The sequence below is a fragment of the Macaca mulatta genome, chromosome 18, assembly GCF_049350105.2.
Source record: "Macaca mulatta isolate MMU2019108-1 chromosome 18, T2T-MMU8v2.0, whole genome shotgun sequence".
NCBI classification, from domain to species: domain Eukaryota; kingdom Metazoa; phylum Chordata; class Mammalia; order Primates; family Cercopithecidae; genus Macaca; species Macaca mulatta.
In genome coordinates, this window is record NC_133423.1 from 80642334 (window position 1) to 80649147 (window position 6814).

The 6814-nt window shown below is 41.6% G+C and overlaps 1 pseudogene; it reads right to left on the bottom strand.

Moving 5' to 3' along the window:
* Window positions 1–2354: 2354 nt before the first annotated feature.
* LOC694449 (keratin, type I cytoskeletal 18 pseudogene) lies at window positions 2355–4385 on the bottom strand (annotated as a pseudogene).
* Window positions 4386–6814: the final 2429 nt, after the last annotated feature.

A 6814-nucleotide genomic window follows, 5' to 3' on the forward strand; every position in this document is an offset into this window, starting at 1 on the left:
TTTTGTTTTGTTTTGCTTTGAGATGGAGTTTCGCTCTTGTTGCCCAGGCTGGCATGCGATGGTGCAATTTTGGGTCACCGCAACCTCCGCCTCCCAGGTTCAAGCGATTCTCCTGCCTCAACCTCCCAAGTAGCCAGGATTGCAGGCATGTGCCACCATGCCCGGTTAATTTTGTATTTTTAGTAGAAACGGGGTTTCTCCATGTTGGTCAGGTTGGTCTCGAACTCCCGACCTCAGGTGATCCGCCCGCCTCAGCCTCCCAGAGTGCTGGGATTACAGACATGAGCCACCATGCCTGGCCGGAATCATCAGTTTTAACTTTAGTTATTATTATTATTATTATTATTTTTTGAGACGGAGTCTCGCTCTGCCACCCAGGCTGGAGTGCAGTGGCCGGATCTCAGCTCACTGCAAGCTCCGCCTCCCGGGTTCACGCCATTCTCCTGCCTCAGCCTCCCGAGTAGCTGGGACTACAGGCGCCGCCACCTCGCCCGGCTAGTTTTTTTTTGTATTTTTTAGTAGAGACGGGGTTTCACAGTGTCAGCCAGGATGGTCTCGATCTCCTGACCTCGTGATCCACCCGTCTCGGCCTCCCAAAGTGCTGGGATTACAGGCTTGAGCCACCGCGCCCGGCCCAACTTTAGTTATTCTAATAGGTGGGTAGTGGTATCTTACTGGGGTTTTAATTTGCATTACTTTAATGTGTAGTGATGTTGAATATCTTTTCTATTGAATATTTGTTTGCTATTGGTATCTTCTTTAGTGAATCTTTGTTCAGATCTTTTGTCCATTTTCAAATGTTTTTTCCTGAGTTTTGAAAGTGTTTACATATTCTACATACAAGCTATTTGTCAGATACAACTTGCAAATATTTTCTCTGAGCATGTAGCTTGGCTTTTCATTCACTGAGCATTGTCTTTTGAAGAGCAGAAACTTTAAATGTTAATAAAGTCTAATTTATCCGTTTTTTTTTTTTAACGGTCACGCTTTTGGTGTTGTATCTCAAAATCCTTTCATTAACCCAAGATCAGATAGATTTTCTTCTACTGTTTTTCTAGAAGTTTAATACTTTTAGGTTTTGCATTTACATCTGATTCACTCTGAGTAATGTTTTGATTATGGTGTAAGGTATGGAACAAAGTTCTTTTTTTCCACATGGATATCCAATTGTTTGTTAGGGAGCAATAATTTAGTCTTTCACTATTAAATATGATGTTAGCTGTCCATTTTTGAAGATGCCCTTTATCAGGTTGAGGACATTTCCTTCTATTTCTAGTTTGCCAAGAGTTTTTATCAGAGTGGCCATGTACTTGAAAGTGAGCTGTGATGGGTTAAATATGTCAAGTTGGTTGATTGTGTTTTTGAAGTATTCTATACACTTACTTTCTGTTTACCTGTTCTCCCAATTATGGAGAGAGGGTCGTAGAAATCTCTGACTATTATTGTAGATTTGTGTATTTCTCCCGCAGTTTTAAAAGTGTTTTTGAGACAGGGTCTCCCTCTGTCACCCAGACTGTAGTGCAGTAGCACAATCTCGGCTTACTGCAATCTCCACCTCCCAGGCTCAAGCAATTCTCCTGCCTCAGCCTCCCGAGTAGCTGGGATTACAGGTGTGCAGCACTACTGCCTGGCTAATTTTTGTATTTTTAGTAGAGATAGGGTTTCACCATGTTGGCCAGGCTGGTCTTACTCTTGACCTGAGGTGATCCGCCCACCTTGGCCTTCCAAAGTGCTGGGATTATAGGCATGAGCCACTGTGCCCGGCCGTCCCTGCAATTATCTCAGTTTTCATTTCATATGTCTTTAAGCTCTGTTACTGTGTGCCTAAACATTTAGCATTATTCTGTCCTTTTTATGAATTGATGCTTTTATCATTACGAAATGATCTTCTTTTTCCCTTGTACTATTTTCTCAGAAATCTGCTTTATCTGGTACTAATATAGCCACTCCGTCTTTCTTTTGACTTGCATGGTGTATCTTTCCCCATTATTTTACTTTTAACTCCTTGTGTTTATATATATAAAGTAGTGTCTCTTATTGGCAGCATATAGTTGAATCTTATTTATTTTTTATTATTGAGACAGAGTCTTTGTCACCCAGGCTGGAGTGCAGTAGTGCCATCTCAGCTCATTGCAACCTCTGCCTCCTGGGTTCAAATGATTCTCCTGCCTCATTCTCCCCAGTAGCTGGAATTACAGGCATGTGCCACCATGCCCAGCTAATTTTTGTATTTTTGGTAGAGACGGGGTTTTGCCATGTTGGCCAGGCTGGTCTCGGACCCCCAACCTCAGGTGATCTGCCCACTTCAGTCTCTCAAAATGCTGGGATTACAGGCATGAGCCACCGTGCAAGGTCCTGAATTTTATTTTTTAATCCAATCTGAAAATCTTTGCCTTTGATTTAGGGTGTTTAGACCATTTACATTTAAAGTAATTGCTGAAATGATTTTATTAACTCTGTCATCTTGCCCTCTGTTTGGTATTTGACCCATGTTTCTTTATTCCTTTTTTCTTCTCTTCTGTTTTCCTTTGGTTTAACTGAATACCTTTTATGATTCTGTTTTACCTTCTTGTTGACTTATTAGCTATAACTGTTCTGGTATTTAAGTGATAAATTATAAATTTTATTTGTTTATTTATTTATTTATTGAGACAAGGTCTTATTCTGTCACCCAGGCTGGAGTGCAGTGGCTCTATCTGGGCTCACTGCAACCTCTGTCTCCCAGGCTCAAGCTATTCTCATGCCTCAGCCTCTTGAGTAGCTGGGATTACAGGCACCTACCACCATACCTGGCTAATTTTTGTGTTTTTGGTAAACATGACGTTTCACCTTGTTGGCCAGGGTGGTCTCAAACTCTTGACCTCAAGTGGTCCACCTGCCTTAGCCTTCCAAAGTACTGGAATACAGGCCTGAGTCATTGTGTCTGCCCAACTGTAAATTTTAGGGTTTATAGTATACATCTTTAACTTATCACTATCTACCTTTAAAAAATATTATACCATTCATGTATAGTATTACAATAGTATACTTTCATTTCTTCCTTCTTAGTCTTTTTCCTTTTTTTTTGAGCTCTGAACCTTTTATTGGCCTCCTGCTCCCCAAAGGTTAGGAGGCTTCGGCTGGCTTAATGCCTGAGAACTTTGGTGTCGTTGGTCTCAGACACCACTTTGCCATCCACTCTCTGGCGGTTGGTGGTCTTTTGGATGGTTTGCATGGAGTTGCTGCTGTACAGGGCATCACCAAGACTGAAGTCCTCGCCACCTTCCAGGAGGCAGCGGTAGGTGGCGATCTCAGCCTCCAGCTTGACCTTGATGTTCATCAGGGCCTCCTACTCCTGGGCCTGGCGCTGTCCCTCTGCCCAGGTCTGTGCCAGCTCTAACTCCAGGTGCAGCAGGATCCCGTTGAGCTGTTCCGTCTGTAGGATGTAGTGGGCCTCCACCTCCCTCAGGCTGTTCTCCAAGCTGGCCTTCAGATTTCTCATGGAGGCCAGGTCAGTCTCCAAAGACTGGACTGTACGTCTCAGCTCCGTGAGCGTCGTCTCAGCAGCTCCAACCTTGGCAGACTGCGTGGTGACCACTGTGGTGCTTTCCTCAATCTGCTGAGACCAGCACTTGTCCAGCTCCTCTCGGTTCTTCCGAGCCAGCTTGTCATATTGAGCCCAGATGTCTACCAGGATCTTGGCGAAGTCCTGAGATTTGGGGGCATCTACCTCCACGGTCAACCCAGAGCTGGCAGTCTGGGCTTGTAGGCCTTTTACTTCCTCTTCATAGTTCTTTTTCATGAAGAGCAGCTCCTCCTTGAGAGCCTCGATCTCTGTTTCCAGCTGCAGCCAAGTGACATTGGTGTCTTCGACGACCTTGCGGAGCCCATGGTTGTCGCTCTCCACAGACCGACACATGGCCAGCTCTCTTATACTTGTCTCTAAAGTCATCAGCAGCCAGACAGGCATTGTCAATCTGCAGAACGATGCAGGCATTGCCCACAGTATCTGCGAAGATCTGAGCCCTGATGTCCTTGATAGTCTTGAAGTAATGGCTCCAGTCTCTTGACCTGGGGTCCCTTCTTCTCCAAGTGCTCCCGGATTTCACTCTCCAGCCTCTGGTTCTCGGTCTCCAGGCTCCTCACTCTGTCTGGGTAGGAGGCCGGACAGTCATTCAGGCTTTGCATGTTCTCCTTCTCGTTCTGGATGCCTCCCATTCCTGCCAGATTCCCGGCCATCCCCACGGCCAGGCCCCCAGACACTATGCCACCCTGGAAGCTGGTGGAGCGGGACATGGAGATCTGGGAACCAGAGCTCCCGGCACCTGCATAGACGCTGGTGGCGCCTGGACAGAGCCCAGAGACCGGTAGTTGGTGCAGAAGGTGGAGCGAGTGGTGAAGCTCATGCTGTTCTGGGAGGAGGGCGAGAGGACAGGACTCAGGCTTTGCCGACGACGCTTTCTTAGTCTTAATGCTACTATTGTCAAAGATTTTGTTTTTATATATATTTTCCACAATGCATTTTTAGATAGTCATGTATCTTTCAAATATATTTAAATAATAATAAAATATTATATATTTACTCATTTAATGAACCATACATGGTGCTCTTTATTCCTTTGTGTAGATCTGAATTTCTGCCTGTTATCAGGTTTGTTTTTTTTTTAAAGTCAAAAGAACTTTTTATTATGGAAAATTTCAGAGTAGATAAAAGTAGAGAGAACAGTATAGTGAACAACGTATCTATTACCTACTTCCAGTGATTACCAACACTTTTGTACTTTTTATATTTTCTGGCGTGTGCATGTTTTATATATTAAAACAAATATAAAACAATTATGAAAATAAAATACCATGTGCCTAAGCCATACTGCAGAACTATGGAGATAAATCCTTGGGGTCTGAGCCCAGGAATCTGCATTTTAACAAACTTCTGCTCCAGTTGATATAATTTTACTTCTGCCTGAGGACTTTCTTTAATATTTCTTGTGTTGCATATGTGCTAGTGAAGATGTCTTTCAGCTTTTGTGCATCTGAAAAGTCTTTATTTCATCCTTATTTCAAAAAGATAACTATCACTGTGTAGAGAATTTTAGGTTAATACATTTTTAACTTCAGTTTGTTAAACATGTTACTCAACTTTCTTCTGGCTTGCATTGTTTATCCAAATAATCTGCTGTTCATATCTTGGTTGCTCTTTGTACATATGTCTTTTTTTTCCCTCTGACTGTTTTTACCTTTTGCTCTTTATCTCTGGTTCTGATCAATTTTATTATGATGTGCATTGATGTAGAAACCCAAGGTCACAAAGGTTTAGTCCTTTATATTTTCTTCTAAGAGTTTTATAATTTTAATTCTTACATTTTGGTCTATCATATATTTTGAGTACATTTTTGTGTATTATGTGAAGAAAGGTCTAATTTCATCCTTTTGCATATGGATATGCAATTGTCTCAGCACCATTTGTTGAAAAGACTGTTCTTTCACCCTTGTGGAAAATCAGTTGATTGTAAATAAGGGTTTATTTTTCGACTCTGAATTCTAATCCATTTATATATATGTGTGTGTCTATCCCTATGCCAGTGCCACATTGTCTTAATTTCTGTATCATTGTAGTAAGTTTTAAAGTAAGGAAGTGAAATTCCTCCAAATTTGTTCTTTTATTCAAGATTGTTTTGTTTACTCTGAGGCACTTTAAATTTCCATATGAATTTTATCACCTTGTCAATTTCTGCAAAGAAGCCAGCTAGGAGTTTAATAGAGATTATGTTGAATGTATAGATCAATTTAAAAATATATATTCTATCTTTTTATTTACTTTCTCTCTATGAGGAGACATTGTCATCATATCTTCCTTTATTATTTAATCATGGTTTTCTTCAGTTTTTAAAATGTATTTATAATGGCTGCTTTGAAATCAGTGAAATCTGACACCTGTGCCTTCTCACAGATAATTTCTGTTGTCTTCTCTTTTCTTTTTTTGTTCTGTTTATGGTTTATACTTTACTGGTGGTTGTTGTTTGGCATGAGTTATAATTTTGTTAAAAAAACAGACTTTTAGATGTTGTAGCAATTTTGCATACTGATTTTTCCCTTCCCTTCTTCCTTCCTAGGCTTGTTGCTATTTATTTATTTAGTAAGTTGACTGTACTATTTTAGTGAAGTCTATTTCCCTCATAGTGTGAAGCTTCTGATGTCATTCTTCAGAGGACACAGCCTTGGTCACATGTACAGTCACCCTGGGATGACAGTAGTTTAGCAGGGCACTTCCAACTATCTCTTTCCTCAATCTTTCTGTTAAGCTGTCTGCCTTTGTTTGAATCACAAGCAGCTCTTAGGCTGTACTAATTACCAGTCGAATTCTTTATTGTGTTCAGTAGTATCCTATGGATTAATTTCTCCACTATTGGATCCTATTAAATTCAGACACATTTGCAGGGATAGTTTTTGAAGCCAGTCTTTGAGGTTTGTTCTGATTCTAGGAGGGTTCTTCTTAGCTATCTCTTTTTTTCAGTCTTCTCTGGTAAACTGGCTGGTCTAGAATCTAGCTTGCTGCTCTCATGGAGCTACTGCTTCCTCTTAATTGCTTACGACCAAACTCTCCATTGTTTTTGAGAGTGGTCTTAGGCTTGAGCTCCCTGACACTGTGCTCCAAATAAAGTCAGTTTCTTTGGGGAGAGTTTTAGAGTTCTCTGTCCTTATGGCCTGACTCTCCCACTAGGAAAAATCTCTGAGTACCTGCTTCAGACCTGAGGGTAGGGACAGTGGGCCACTTTTCTTGGAGTAGCACCCTTGCTTTATGAGTGGGTTGGTGGATATCGGTGGTAGTCTCTAG